General features: G+C 43.1%; 1 protein-coding gene across 1 annotated transcript in view; it reads left to right on the top strand.

Moving 5' to 3' along the window:
* The window catches only part of LOC311099362 (DENN domain-containing protein 1A-like), a gene marked incomplete at its 3' end in the record, with an annotated part of 209,290 nt that overhangs the window by 55,698 nt on the left and 138,705 nt on the right, over positions 1 to 14,887 (top strand). The window lies entirely within an intron of this gene.

Consider the following 14,887-nt stretch of genomic DNA (forward strand, 5'->3'; position numbering starts at 1 on the left):
CCCCTCTTTAACTTTCTTCAGACAACAAGACATATTTGTTGTTTGCGGTGTCTCCTGTTTCTGTGGATTCGTTTGTGACTTCGCCGAGCGACGAGTGGGTGTCGAGCTCCTCTCCGTTGACTAATTGCGACGTCAGTCACCATAGCCATATGCTTCCTTGATATATTCATATTTAGCATATCTCTAAAACCTTGTTTGCCTACACAGTGTATATTCGCACAAAAACAGAACTATTCTGTAGACATTTTGTTGTTTGCTTATTACACAAAGGATTACATGTTGCATGTGAAAAGGTAATTTTGACTAGAGGAAGGGTGAATGTTTTCGCTAATTCAAAATGAATTCCTTTCATTTCTCAAGCATCCAGGGCTGTGTTAAATCAATGGTGTATTGACCTGGATCCATAGAGCTGTGCCCATAGAAACTTCAGAGCTAGCAACTGGAACTCATTGTCCTGCGTGCTCTTCAAAGAGACGGAATGTCAAACATGAATTCAGGTTGCCTTGTTAGTTGGAAAAAAACATATTAACCAAGAGGGACACACGTACACATGCATGCACGTAGGTGCACACACACACACACACACACACACACACACACACACACACACGTTCGTGTAGGTACACACACACACAGCCACACACACACACTCAAGCACACACACACTAATCACCTAGCCTTGTTTATTCCAAGCATAGCAACCTCCCACTACCCTCTCTCTCTCTAGTTCTGTTTCCCTCTTGTGAAATTATTTGATGCAGAAGAAAAGCCACATACTTTGTTGTTAGTGGATGTTTAATCCCGGGCCACCTTTGTTCCGTAGTCCATACAGTAAAGAATCTGTCTCGAAAACAGGGCCTACGTTGCTCGTAGCTCTAGGAACGGACGGGGGAAAGAGAGAGAAGGGGATAAAGACAGTGAGAAAGAACAAGAAAGTAGAGAGAGAGAATGTTAGATAGAGAGGAGAGATGTTAGGTAGTGAAAGAGTGTGACAACAAGTAAAAAAGAGAGGAGGGGTAATGACGGCTAACCTTTTGGCTTCCCTTGAGCCGCGATGCCACACTCCCTCTCTCACCACCCTCTTTGTAATTCACAGAACGACAGAGAAGCAAGGCCCAGGAGAGTAGAAGAGAGAGAGAGAAAAAGAGAGGGAGAAGATGAAAGATGGCTGGAACAACAGAACAGAGGGTTTAGCTAGTACCTGTCTCAGTCCCATTCTCATCTGTGGGTTCTTAATGATGTACAAACAAGAAAATGGTGCCGTCTGGTTTGCTTAATATAAGGAATTTTAAATTATTAATACTTTTACTTTTGATACTTAAGTATATTTTAGCAATTACATTTACTTTTGATACTTAAGTAATTTAAAACCAAATACTTTTAGACTTTTATTCAAGTAGCATTTTACTGGGTGACTTTCACTTTTATTGAGTAATTTTTTACTAAGAAATCTTTACATTTACTCAAGTATGACAATTGGGTACTTTTTCCACCACTGTCAGTCACCACTCAGCTAGGCCAGAACTTATGCCAAAAGGTAACCTCTTAAAGGAATATCTTCCAAAGGGAGTATTGACTGTACACAGTTTGGTGCTGGCTGCATCCAACCTCACCTGCCAGAATCCATTTGAAGCATCCAATTTTGAGAAATTGTTTGCGCCAGCCATTTCACACACTATCTCCTCCCTCTTAGGAATCTGAAAATGCTCCCTTTTGATACATGTATTAAGGTCCTTGGGGTCCATACAGACTCTCATGGAATTGACCCAGTCTGTTGGCTCCTCTGTTTTCACGAGCACATTGAGTTTCACCATTCTTCCCAACTCCTTCTTTAGACCCTTCCGTAGTGGCACCGGAACTCTGCGTGGTGCATGAATCACTGGCTTGGCATTCTCTGTGAGAGTAATAGAGCGAATGAGAGGCAATGCTCCAAATCCTGTGAACACATCAGAATATCTTTGAGCAATCTCCTCACCATGTTGATTACTTGTCACCCGTTGAACACTGTGCAGCCAGTTAAGGTCATTAATGGTGTACACTTGCTTAACCACAAACATGAGTGTGTGGCTTCTTGTTATCCCCTTTACAGTTAGCTGACACAAACCTTTAGTCTCAATTGCTTGGCCATTGTACGCTTTGAGAGCCACAGCCTTTTGCATGATGGCTGGTTTGTGCTTTCGCTCATGAAAATCCCACATATTGATCAGGTTGGCTTTAGCCCCCGTATCCAGCTTTAAGGTCAACATTGTACCATTGACCACGAGTGGTACAACCCAGTGGTCACTAGCTACAGTATGGACCTGTGATGGTTCTTGCCCGTCCTCCATGCAATCCACAGTACCCACAAACAAATCACTTTGTTCATTCTCCTCCATTTCAATGGTGTGAACATTCTGTCTCCCATATTGTCCTTTGCAAAACAATTTTTTCCAAAACAATTTTTCCCCTTGCACTTTTTTTCCAAAGGCAGGGCACTTCCTGGCCTGCTGCCTGGTGCCACACCTATTATAATCATATTGCTTGTGGCTCCTTTGGTCAAAGTCATATTGCTTGTGGCTCCTTTGGTCAAAGTCATATTGCTTGTGGCTCCTTTGGTCAAAGTCATATTGCTTGTGGCTCCTTTACTCATAGCGCCGCCTTGTGTCCTTGTCTACAAAATCCACTGCTGCGCTTTCCACCTCCATAGTAGTGTTTGCTGATGTGGAGCTAAAGGTTTTAATATGCAATTCTGCCAGGTCATTCACCTGACATATTTTTACTGCAGTGTCCAAATGTAACTCACTTTCCCGCAGCAATATTTCTCTAACTCTGGAGTCATTTATACCAAACACAATCTGATCTCGAAGTATAGAGGAGGTTAGGTCTACAAAATGTCACGTCTGTGCTTTTAATTTCAAATCTGTAAGAAAGAAGTCAAACCTTTCACCTTGCTGTTGTATATGACAGCGAAACACATAACGTGCATATGTCTCGTTCTTCTTAGGTGAACAATATGCATCAAACTGATCCACTACCTCCGCAAAATCATCTTTATCCTCCTTATTTACAAACGTGAAGGTATCGAATATATCGATTGCCTGTGGTCCCGCTATAGTAAGAAAGAGAGCAACTTTACGTTAATCTAGTTCCTTTGTAACTCCAATGGCAGACATACAGCAAAAAACGCTGCCGAAATGTTTTCCAATTTGCGTCCACATTCCCATCCAGGCTCAAAGCCTCTGGTCGCTTGATAACATCCATTGCACTTTCATAAACTCCAACATTCACAGAAAAAACACGATTTTCACTCCTGGTACCGTATATTACTTTGTTGGTTACAACGAGCAAAGACAACCATCGCCATCATTCAAAGTTAACAAGTTTTTAATGTTATTCTGCCATTGCCACACACATACCACAGGTGTCGTAAAAGAGTGTCGTAAACAATCACTCAGAACCACATCAAAACAAGAGGATTTCAACACCCACCATCTCAGATTGTGCTGAAATTGGTTCTGTAGTTAGAAACAGATAAGCATATTATTCTGTTTAAATATAATTAGATTTTTGAGAAATTAAGCTAATTGATTGCAACCAAATTGGCCATTTTAATTTATTGGATTCCTGAAAACGTTAATAAATATAGTACCTAACATCCGATTTGGAGCATAATTCTTCCTAACAATGATTAAGACATGAGGAATCCAATTTAAATGATCATACAACATCATACTCTGTGGGGTCAAAAAGAGTATGACGTTGTTGCCGCCCATAGCGCTGAATGCATTGGAAGCCTGCAAGCATTTGGCCTCCCTTGATAATAGACATTTTTTATAGCCAACCAGTTTTGAGCTAAATTGAGTGAGCTCAGCTGTGAATGATCCTGGCGCACCAAAAAAAAGTGGCAAGGGAAGCCAGGTTGGATTTGGCTTAAGACCAATCACATCACAAGCCAAACGTCATTCTTGACAGAAAAAAGAACTTGAATTGTTGCATCTCGTTGTGCTAGCTAGCTAAAATCGGACTTATAGGAAAAGGAGGACTGGCTTGACTTGAGTATGACCACACAATGTATTTTTATCATGAGCAAAAGCTATTGATTTTCTACTCAAAGTTGCAAATGTTGTGATCTGTTTAAAAAACACAAGAGGCCAGCAAAATTGAGAAAAGGCTGTGGCAGAAGCAGGATCAGCGGCATATAGTGGGAAAAAACTGGTACTTTCACATTAATTTACAGTGGGGAGAACAAGTATTTGATACACTGCCGATTTTGCAGGTTTTCCTACTTACAAAGCATGTTGAGGTCTGTAATGTTTATCATAGGTACACTTCAACTGGCACCCCAATGGTGGAACAAGCTCCCTCACGACGCCAGGACAGCGGAGTCACTCACCACCTTCCGGAGACATTTGAAACCCCACCTCTTTAAGGAATACCTGGGATAGGATAAAGTGTTCCTTCTAACCCCCCCCCCCCCCCCCCCCAAATTGTAAAGTGGTTATCCCACTGGCTATAGGGTGAACGCACCAATTTGCGAGTCGCTCTGGCTAAGAGCGTCTGCTAAATGACGTTAATGTGCCCTTGAGCAAGGCACTTAACCCTAATTGCTCCTGTAAGTCGCTCTGGATAAGAGCGTCTGCTACATGACTAAAATGTAAATGTAAATGTAACTGTGAGAGACGGAATCTAAAACAAAAATCCAGAAAATCACATTGTATGATTTTTAAGTAATTAATTTGCATTTTATTGCATGACATAAGTATTTGATACATCAGAAAAGCAGAACTTAATATTTGGTACAGAAACCTTTGTTTGCAATTACAGAGATCATACTTGAGCAAGGCACTTAACCCTAATTGCTCCTGTAAGTCGCTCTGGATAAGAGCGTCTGCTAAATGACTAAAATGTAAATGTAATACGTTTCCTGTAGGTCTTGACCAGGTTTGCACACACTGCTGCAGGGATTTTGGCCCACTCCTCCATACAGACCTTCTCCAGATCCTTCAGGTTTTGGGGCTGTCGCTGGGCAATACGGACTTTCAGCTCCCTCTAAAGATTTTCTATTGGTTTCAGGTCTGGAGACTGGCTAGGCCACTCCAGGACGTTGAGATGCTTCTTACGGAGCAACTCCTTAGTTGCCCTGGCTGTGTGTTTCGGATCGTTGTCATGCTGGAAGACCCAGCCACGACCCATCTTCAATGGTTTTACTGAGGGAAGGAGGTTGTTGGCCAAGATCTCACGATAAATGGCCCCATCCATCCTCCCCTCAATACAGTGCAGTCGTCCTGTCCCCTTTGCAGAAAAGCATCCCCAAAGAATGATGTTTCCACCTCTATGCTTCACGGTTGGGATGGTGTTCTTGTGGTTGTACTCATCCTTCATCTTCCTCCAAACACGGCGAGTGGAGTTTAGACTAAAAAGCTATATTTTTGCTCATCAGACCACATGACCTTCTCCCATTCCTCCTCTGGATCATCCAGATGGTCATTGGCAAACTTCAGACTGGCCTGGACATGCGCTGACTTGAGCAGGGGGACCTTGCGTGCGCTGCAGGATTTCATTCCATGACGGCGTAGTGTGTTACTAATGGTTTTCTTTGAGACTGTGGTCCCAGCTCTCTTCAGGTCATTGACCAGGTCCTGCCATGTAGTTCTGGGCTGATCCCTCACCTTCCTCATGATCATTGATGCCCCACGAGGTGAGATCTTGCATGGAGCCCCAGACCGAGGGTGATTGACCGTCATCTTGAACTTCTTCCATTTTCTAATAATTGCACCAACAGTTGTTGCCTTCTCACCAAGCTACTTGCCTATTGTCCTGTAGCCCATCCCAGCCTTGTGCAGGTCTACAATTTTATCCCTGATGTCCTTACACAGACCATTGTGGAGAGGTTGGAGTCTGTTTGATTGAGTGTGTGGACAGGTGTCTTTTATACAGGTAACGAGTTCAAACAGGTGCAGTTAATACAGGTAATGAGTGGAGAACAGGAGGGCTTCTTAAAGAAAAACTAACAGGTCTGTGAGAGCCGGAATTCTTACTGGTTGGTAGGTGATCAAATACTTATGTCATGCAATAAAATGCAAATTAATTACTTAAAAATCATATAATGTGATTTTCTGGATTTTTGTTTTAGATTCTGTCTCTCACAGTTGAAGTGTACCTATGATAAAAATTACAGACCTCTACATGCTTTGTAAGTAGGAAAACCTGCAAAATCGGCAGTGTATCAAATACTTGTTCTCCCCACTGTATGGTAAATAATGCAAGCGACTTCAATGGCTATTTTATTTGAACGGGGGGAAAAAACATCTCCATATTCGCAGGGAATACATTATGAAGAATGAAGAAGCAATACTCCAAGCGGCAGACATAGAGAAATTATTCTATATACTGGTTGTTGTGGTGGTATTGGCATGAGGTGTGGGGGGTCCGTGGGTGGCTTTTTGCATTTTATTGGATTCCTCTTACTCAATGGTAGGAAGAAGTTTGGTTCAAATCGGATGTTGGGTGCTATATTTATTGAATATTATGTGACTCCAAAAAATTTAAATGGCCAATTTGGGTGCAATCAATTAACTCAATTTCTCAGAGATCAAATGAAATGTAAACAAAATAATGTTTCAGGAATGCTGATCTTATCTGTTTCTAACTGCAGAAACGATTTCAGAACAATCTGAGATGGTGGGTGTCATGTCTTGCTGAAATGACATGGAATGACTCCCCTCGCTTCTCTCCTTTTTCTCTCTCCAACCGCTCCCTCGCTCATAATTAAAACAAAGCTCTCGCCCGAGTCTCTTTTCTCCTCACTCTCACTCTCTCCCTCATTTTCTCTCTCTCCATCCTCTTTGACACAGCCACATCGCAGTGAACCCTATGCTTTGAATCCTTTAAATTAGGCAGCTGCTGCCTGTTTTCCTCAACTTAATGCAACGAGGTACATTTTTCCCGTAATGGAGAGAGATCATTTTTTGAAGTCGGGCTGTCTTTGATGTAGTCTGCAGCGTGCCACTAGACCATTTTAACTTCCCCGGCAAAGGGGGCAGAATCGTGGTGCTTTTAATGAGGGAATATTCAAATGTAGGTGACCTTCTACCAAAAGGGAAAGTAGAAAGGGAAAATGGAGGGAGAGTAAACAGGGGTGTTGAATATTCACATTTGCACACACACTAACACACACACATACACATGCAAACACACACAAACGGCAGGAAGTTTTCTCTTTGGTCTGCAGCTCATTGATGTGCTCTGCCCTTGATACCGTAGGATGAGCACAGTTTTTGTTGATGTGTAATTTTTTTTGCATGCTGGCTGACACTACAACGGCATAATGTGTGTGGTGTTTTGCTGGTCATGTACAGTCCTGTAACCAACCACCAATCATGACCCCTGATCTCCATGACAACCTCACCTGGCACATAATCTATCAACAACCTGCAATAGAGTGATTAAAAGCTCTTATCTAAAGGAAAATCTACATTTCCATTTTAGTCATTTAGCAGATGCTCTTATCCAGAGCGACTTACAGGAGCAATTCTGGTGAAGTGCCTTGCTCAAGGGCACATTGACAGATTTTCCCCTTAGTCTTCGAACCAGCGACCTTTCGGCTACTGGCCCACGCTCTTAACTGCTAGGCTACCTGCCGCCCAAATGTCCACTTTAGACAAAGTCATCTCTTTCTGAAGCAAAATGTGCGCTTGGATAAAATTAACAAACATACCCAGCCCATAACTCACCACCATATCACCAACGCCAGCAACCTGTCAAGCCCATGTGACATAGGATAGATTTGTGGTGTATGAGTACATTTCCCCAAAGAACTGACCTCAGGTCCGTTTTTACATTTTACTCCATGCACATTTATCCTTCAGGTAAACTGATGTTAGCTAATCCGAGCTCTATGCTAAGGATGAATATAGAATCACACCTCGACCTGATGCCAGATTTGCAAAGCCCAGGTTAATCCCAAGCACTAGTAAACCCGTCATTACGCAGTGTGGGGAAAATCTGTCTGCATATTGTGTCTTCATCCTGAAGGGAGATATTTGTGATGCGGTTTTCCGTGTGCTTGTCTGAAGGTCTGGGGTGTATCTCTTAATTGTGGCTCAGCTTAGCGTGGCTTGGCGTCGGCTCCTTGGGACACCTGGCTGCACATATGGTGTCAGCTACCGCTGTAGGTGAAAGCAACAGTTAAGCATCTGGAGCAGGAGAAGAGGGAGGGATGGAAGGGAGTGATGGAGGGAGGTAGAGAGAGAGAGCAGGAGGGGCAAGTGGTTGTTTTCCAATGTATTTGCCTGGGTAGTGTTCATTAGGGAATGCAACTGGAAACATTTAAAAACACTTTGCAATGGAAAATGAGAGGTTCTTATTGGAGCAGTCCAGTTAATCCCTCCCTTTGTCAGTCTACTTTCTAACGTTTTGTGCCTAATGAACACCTTCCTGACTTCCAAGAGGCAGAAATATACATCAGAGACCTACTACGAGGTCTTATGGAGATTTGCCCCCAAAAATAATTTTACCCCTCCTGACACGGAATAATTCAATATGGCTGTGGCTCAACTATGGGTCGCCAGTACAGAGTGAATTCTTTATAAAAGCCTTATTAGTCTTTATCTTGAGGTTATACAGACACTAAATTACTTGGCGTTACCTTAGATTGTAAACTGTCATGGTCAAAACATAAAGATTCAATAGTTGTAAAGATTGGGAGAGGGCTGTCCATAATAAAGAAATGCTCTGCTTTTTTGACATCACACTCCAAAAAGCAATTCCTGCAGGCACTAGTTTTGCCTTATCTTGATTATTGTCCAATCAAGTGCTGGAAAGAAAGACCTAGTTAAGCTGCAGCTGGCCCAGAACAGAGCGTTTTGTCTTGCTCTTCATTGTAATCAGAGGGCTAATATAAGTACTATGCATACCAGACTCTTTTGGCTAAGAGTTGAGGAGAGACTGACTGCATAACTTGAAAATTCCAAATTGTTTGCATAGTCAACTTACACACAGCTCTGACACACACACTTACCCCACCAGACATGCCACCAGTGGTCTTTTCACAGTCCACAAATCCAGAACAAATTCAAGAACGTGTACAATATTATATAGAGCCATTATTACATGGAACTCCCTTCCATTTCATATTGCTCAAATGAACAGCAAACCTGGTTTAAAAAGACACATAAAGCAACACGTCACAGCACAACGCCTCTCCCCATTTGACCTACATACACTATATATACAAAAATATGTGGACACCCCTGCAAATGAGTGGATTTCGCTATTTCAGCCACACCCGTTGCTGACAGAGGTGTATAAAATCGAGCACACAGCCATGCAATCTCCATAGACAAACATTGGTAATAGAATGGCTCAGTGACTTTCAACGTGGCACCGTCATAGGATGCCACCTTTCCAACAAGTCAGTTCGTCAAATTTCTGCCCTGCTAGAGCTGCCCCGGTCAACTGGAAGTGCTGTTATTGTGAGGTAGAAACGTCTAGGAGCAACAACGGCTCAGCCGTGAAGTGGTAGGCCACACAAGCTCACAGAACGGGACCGTCGAGTGCTGAAGTGCGTAGCGCGTAAAAATCGTCTGTCCTCAGTTGCAACACTCACTACCGAGTTCCAAGCTGTCTCTGGAAGCAACGTCAGCACAATAACTGTTCGTTGGGAGCTTTATAAAATGGGTTTCAATGGCTGAGCAGCCACACACAAGCCTAAGATCACCATGCGCAATGCCAAGCGTCGGCTGGAGTGGTGTAAAGCATGCCGCCATTGGACTCTGGAGCAGTGGAAACGCGTTCTCTGGAGTTATGAATCTCGCTTCACCATCTGGCAATCTGACGGACGAATCTGGGTTTGGCGGATGCCAGGAGAACGCTACCTGCCCGAATACAAAGTGCCAACTGTAAAGTTTGGTGGCGGAGGAATAATGGTCTGGGGCTGTTTTTGAAGGTTCGGGCTAGGCCCCTTAGTTCCAGTGAAGGGAAATTCTAATTCTGTGCTTCCAACTTTGTGGCAACAGTTTGGGGAAGGCCCTTTCCTGTTTCCGCATGAAAATGCCCCGTGCACAAAGCGAGGTCCATACAGAAATGGGTTGTCAAGATCGGTGTCCAAGAACATGACTGGCCTGCACAGAGCCCTGACCTCAACCCCATCGAACACCTTTGGGATGAATTGGAACGCCGACTGTGAGCCAGGCCTAATCGCCCAACATCAGTGCCGGACCTCACTAATGCTCTTGTGGCTGAATGGAAGCAAGTCCCCTTAGCAATGTTCCAACAAGCCTTCCCAGAATAGTGAAGGCTGTTATAGCAGCAAAGGGGGGACAATCTCCATATTAATGCCATGATTTTGTGTCTTATTGTGTCTTATTTCATCAAACAGTGTGCTTAAAGCATCAGACAAGCTCAGTACCAGTCAATGACCCAACACACCTCCAGGCTGTGTAAAGTCTATTTTACCAAGAAGGAGAGTGATGGAGTGCTGCATCAGATGACCTGGCCTCCACAATCCCCCGACCTCAACCCAATTTGAGATGTTTTGGGATGAGTCGGATGGCAGAGTGAAGGAAAAGCAGCCAACATGTGCTCAGCAGATGTGGGAACTCCTTCAAGACTGTTGGAAAAGCATTCAAGGTGAAGCTGATTGAGAGAATGCCAAGAGTGTGCAAAGCTGTCATCAAGGCACATGGTGGCTATTTGAAGAATCTCAAATATATAATATATTTTGATTTGTTTAACACTTTTTTTGGCTACTACATTATTTGATATGTGTTATTTCATAGTTTTGATGTCTTCACTATTATTCTACAATGTCGAAAATAGTAAAAATAAAGCAAAACCCTGGAATGAGTATGTGTGTCCAAACTTTTGACTGGTACTGTATTTACAGTATATATATACAGTGGGGGGAAAAAAAGTATTTAGTCAGCCACCAATTGTGCAAGTTCTCCCACTTAAAAAGATGAGAGAGGCCTGTAATTTTCATCATATGTACACGTCAACTATGACGGACAAATTGAGAAAAAAAATCCAGAAAATCACATTGTAGGATTTTTAATGAATTTATTTGCAAATTATGGTGGAAAATAAGTATTTGGTCACCTACAAACAAGCAAGATTTCTGGCTCTCACAGACCTGTAACTTCTTCTTTAAGAGGCTCCTCTGTCCTCCACTCGTTACCTGTATTAATGGCACCAGTTTGAACTTGTTATCAGTATAAAAGACACCTGTCCACAACCTCAAACAGTCACACTCCAAACTCCACTATGGCCAAGACCAAAGAGCTGTCAAAGGACACCAGAAACAAAATTGTAGACCTGCACCAGGCTGGGAAGACTGAATCTGCAATAGGTAAGCAGCTTGGTTTTAAGAAATCAACTGTGGGAGCAATTATTAGGAAATGGAAGACATACAAGACCACTGATAATCTCCCTCGATCTGGGGCTCCACGCAAGATCTCACCCCGTGGGGTCAAAATGATCACAAGAACGGTGAGCAAAAATCCCAGAACCACACAGTGAATGACCTGCAGAGAGCTGGGACCAAAGTAACAAAGCCTACCATCAGTAACACACTACGCCGCCACGGACTCAAATCCTGCAGTGCCAGACGTGTCCCCCTGCTTAAGCCAGTACATGTCCAGGCCCGTCGGAAGTTTGCTAGAGTGCATTTGGATGATCCAGAAGAGGATTGGGAGAATGTCATATGGTCAGATGAAACCAAAATAGAACTTTTTGGTAAAAACTCAACTCGTCGTGTTTGGAGGACAAAGAATGTTGAGTTGCATCCAAAGAACACCATACCTACTGTGAAGCATGGGGGTGGAAACATTATGCTTTGGGGCTGTTTTTCTGCAAAGGGACATGGACGACTGATCCGTGTAAAGGAAAGAATAAATGGGGCCATGTATCGTGAGATTTTGAGTGAAAAAGTGGCTGGGTCTTTCAGCATGACAATGATCCCAAACACACCGCCCGGGCAACGAAGGAGTGGCTTCGTAAGAAGCATTTCAAGGTCCTGGAGTGGCCTAGCCAGTCTCCAGATCTCAACCCCATAGAAAATCTTTGGAGGGAGTTGAAAGTCCGTGTTGCCCAGCGACAGCCCCAAAACATCACTGCTCTAGAGGAGATCTGCATGGAGGAATGGGCCAAAATACCAGCAACAGTGTGTGAAAACCTTGTGAAGACTTACAGAAAACGTTTGACCTGTGTCATTGCCAACAAAGGGTATATAACAAAGTATTGAGAAACTTTTGTTATTGATCAAATACTTATTTTCCACCATAATTTGCAAATAAATTCATAAAAAATCCTACAATGTGATTTTCTGGATTTTTTTTCCTCATTTTGTCTGTCATAGTTGACGTGTACCTATGATGAAAATTACAGGCGCCTCTCATCTTTTTAAGTGGGAGAACTTGCACAATTGGTGGCTGACTAAATACTACGACCAACAGCCTATCGACCAGTCAACTAATTGGGGTCAGCACTAGTACTGTATGTATTGATATTTAGGCTGTGTGCCGTTTTTAAATGTACAGTGCATTCGGAAAGTGTTCAGACCCCTTGACTTTTTCCACATTTTGTTATGTTACAGCCTTTAAATTAAATGTTTTTTTCCCCTCATCAATCTACACACAATACCCCATAATGACAAAGCAAAAACAGGTTTTTAAAAATGTTTGCAAATGTATAAAAAATTAAAAACCAAAATATAACATTTACATAAGTATTCAAACCCTTTACTCAGTACTTTGTTGAAGCACCTTTGGCAGCGATTACAGCCTCGAGTCTTTTTGGGTATGACGCTACAAGCTTGGCACACCTGTATTTGGGGAGTTTCTCCCATTCTTCTCTGCAGATCCTCTCAAGCTCTGTCAGGTTGGATGGGGAGCGTCGCTGCACAGCTATTTTCAGGTCTCTCCAGAGATGTTCGATCTGGTTCCTGTTGGAAGTTCAACCTTCGCCCCAGTCTGAGGTCCTTAGCGCTCTGTACTTTGCTCCGTTCGTCTTTGTCTCGATCCTGACTAGTCTCCCAATCCATTCCACTTAAAAACATCCCCACAGCAAGATGCTGCCACCACTATGCTTCGCCGTAGGGATGGTGCCAGGTTTCCTCCAGACATGACGCTTGGCATTCAGGCCAAAGAGTTCAATCTTGGTTTCATCAGACCAGAGAATCTTGTTTCTCATGGTCTGAACGTCTTTAGGGGCCTTTTGGCAAACTTCAAGCGGGCTGTCATGTGCCTTTTACTGAGGAGTGGCTTCCGTCTGACCGCTCTACCATAAAGGCCTGATTGGTGGAGTGCTGCTGAGATGGTTGTCCTTCTGAAAGGTTCTCACATCTCCACAGAGGAACTCTAGAGCTCTGTTAGAGTGAACATCGGACAATTCCTTTGACCTCATGGCTTGGTTTTTGCTCTGACATGCACTGTCAACTGTGGGACCTTATATAGACAGGTGTTCTGTCCTTGAGGTGTGTGCCTTTCCAAATCATGTCCAATCAATTGAATTTACCACAGGTGGACTCCAATCAAGTTGTAGGAACATCTCAAGGATTTTCAATGGAAATAGGATGGACCTGAGCTCAATTTTGAGTCTCATAGCAAAGGGTCTGAATACTTATGTAAATAAGGTATTTCTGTTTTTTTATTTTGAAGACAGTAGCAACAATTTCTAATAGCCTGTTTTCGCTTTGTCATTATATGGGGTATTGTGTGTAGATTGCTGAGGAATAAAAAAATTAAATAAAATAAGGCTGTAACGTAACAAAATGTGGAAAAAGTCAAGTGGTCAGAATACTTTCCGAAGGCGCTGTTATATAGTTCTGTTATTGAGATGTTCTTATTAATGTTCTGTATTATGTCATGTTTCCTGTGGACCCCAGGAAGAGTAGCTGCTGCTTTCGCAAAAGCTAATGGGCATGCTAATAAAATACCAAGTGGTCGGTTTCTTGAATCCAAGTTAAGTATTAAATTAATTGTACTATATCACTGTAGACCCCCCAGCCTAGCTAAACCTGCCTTAGATAGCTCCTTTGCCCCTCCCCCTATACACGCGGAGACCGACTCAATTGATGCCTCCAGCGATGCTATCTCTTTCATTGTTACCCAACGCTTAGGTTTACCTCCACTTTACTCATATCCTTCCATATCCTTGTCTGTACATAATGCCCTGAATCTTTTCTATAACACCCGGAAATCTGCCCCCTTTATTCTATGTACCCAACGCACTAGAAGACCAGTTCTTAAAGCCTTTAGCCGTATCCTTATTCTAGTCCTCCTCTGTTCCTCTGGTGATGTAGAGGCTAACCCAGGCCCTGCAGCCCTCAGTATCACTCCTACTCCCCAGGCGCTATCATTTGATGACTTCTGTAATCGCAAAAGTCTTGGTTTCTTGCACATAAATATCAGAAGTCTACTTCCTAAGTTTGAGTTATTCACTGCGTTAGCACACTCTGCCAACCCTGATGTTCTAGCAGTGTCTGAATCCTGGCTCAGGAAGGCCACCAAAAATCCTGAAATTTCCATCCCCAACTATAACATTTTCCGTCTAGATAGAACTGCCAAAGGGGGTGGAGTTGCAATCTACTGTAGAGATAGCCTGCAGAGCTCTATCATACTATCCAGGTCTGTGCCCAAACAGTTTGAGCTTCTACTTCTAAAAATCCACCTTTCCAGAAATAAGTCTCTCACTGTTGCCGCTTGCTACAGACCCCCCTCAGCCCCCAGCTGTGCCCTGGACACCATATGTGAATTGATTGCCCCCCATTTATCCTCAGAGTTTGTACTGCTTGGTGACCTAAATTGGGATATGCTTAATACCCCAGCCATCCTACAATCCAAGCTAGATGCCCTCAACCTCACGCAAATTATCAACGAACCTACCAGGTACAACCCTAAATCCGTAAACA

Source organism: Coregonus lavaretus (genome assembly GCF_964263955.1).
Source record: "Coregonus lavaretus genome assembly, chromosome: 24".
Lineage (NCBI taxonomy): Eukaryota > Metazoa > Chordata > Actinopteri > Salmoniformes > Salmonidae > Coregonus > Coregonus lavaretus.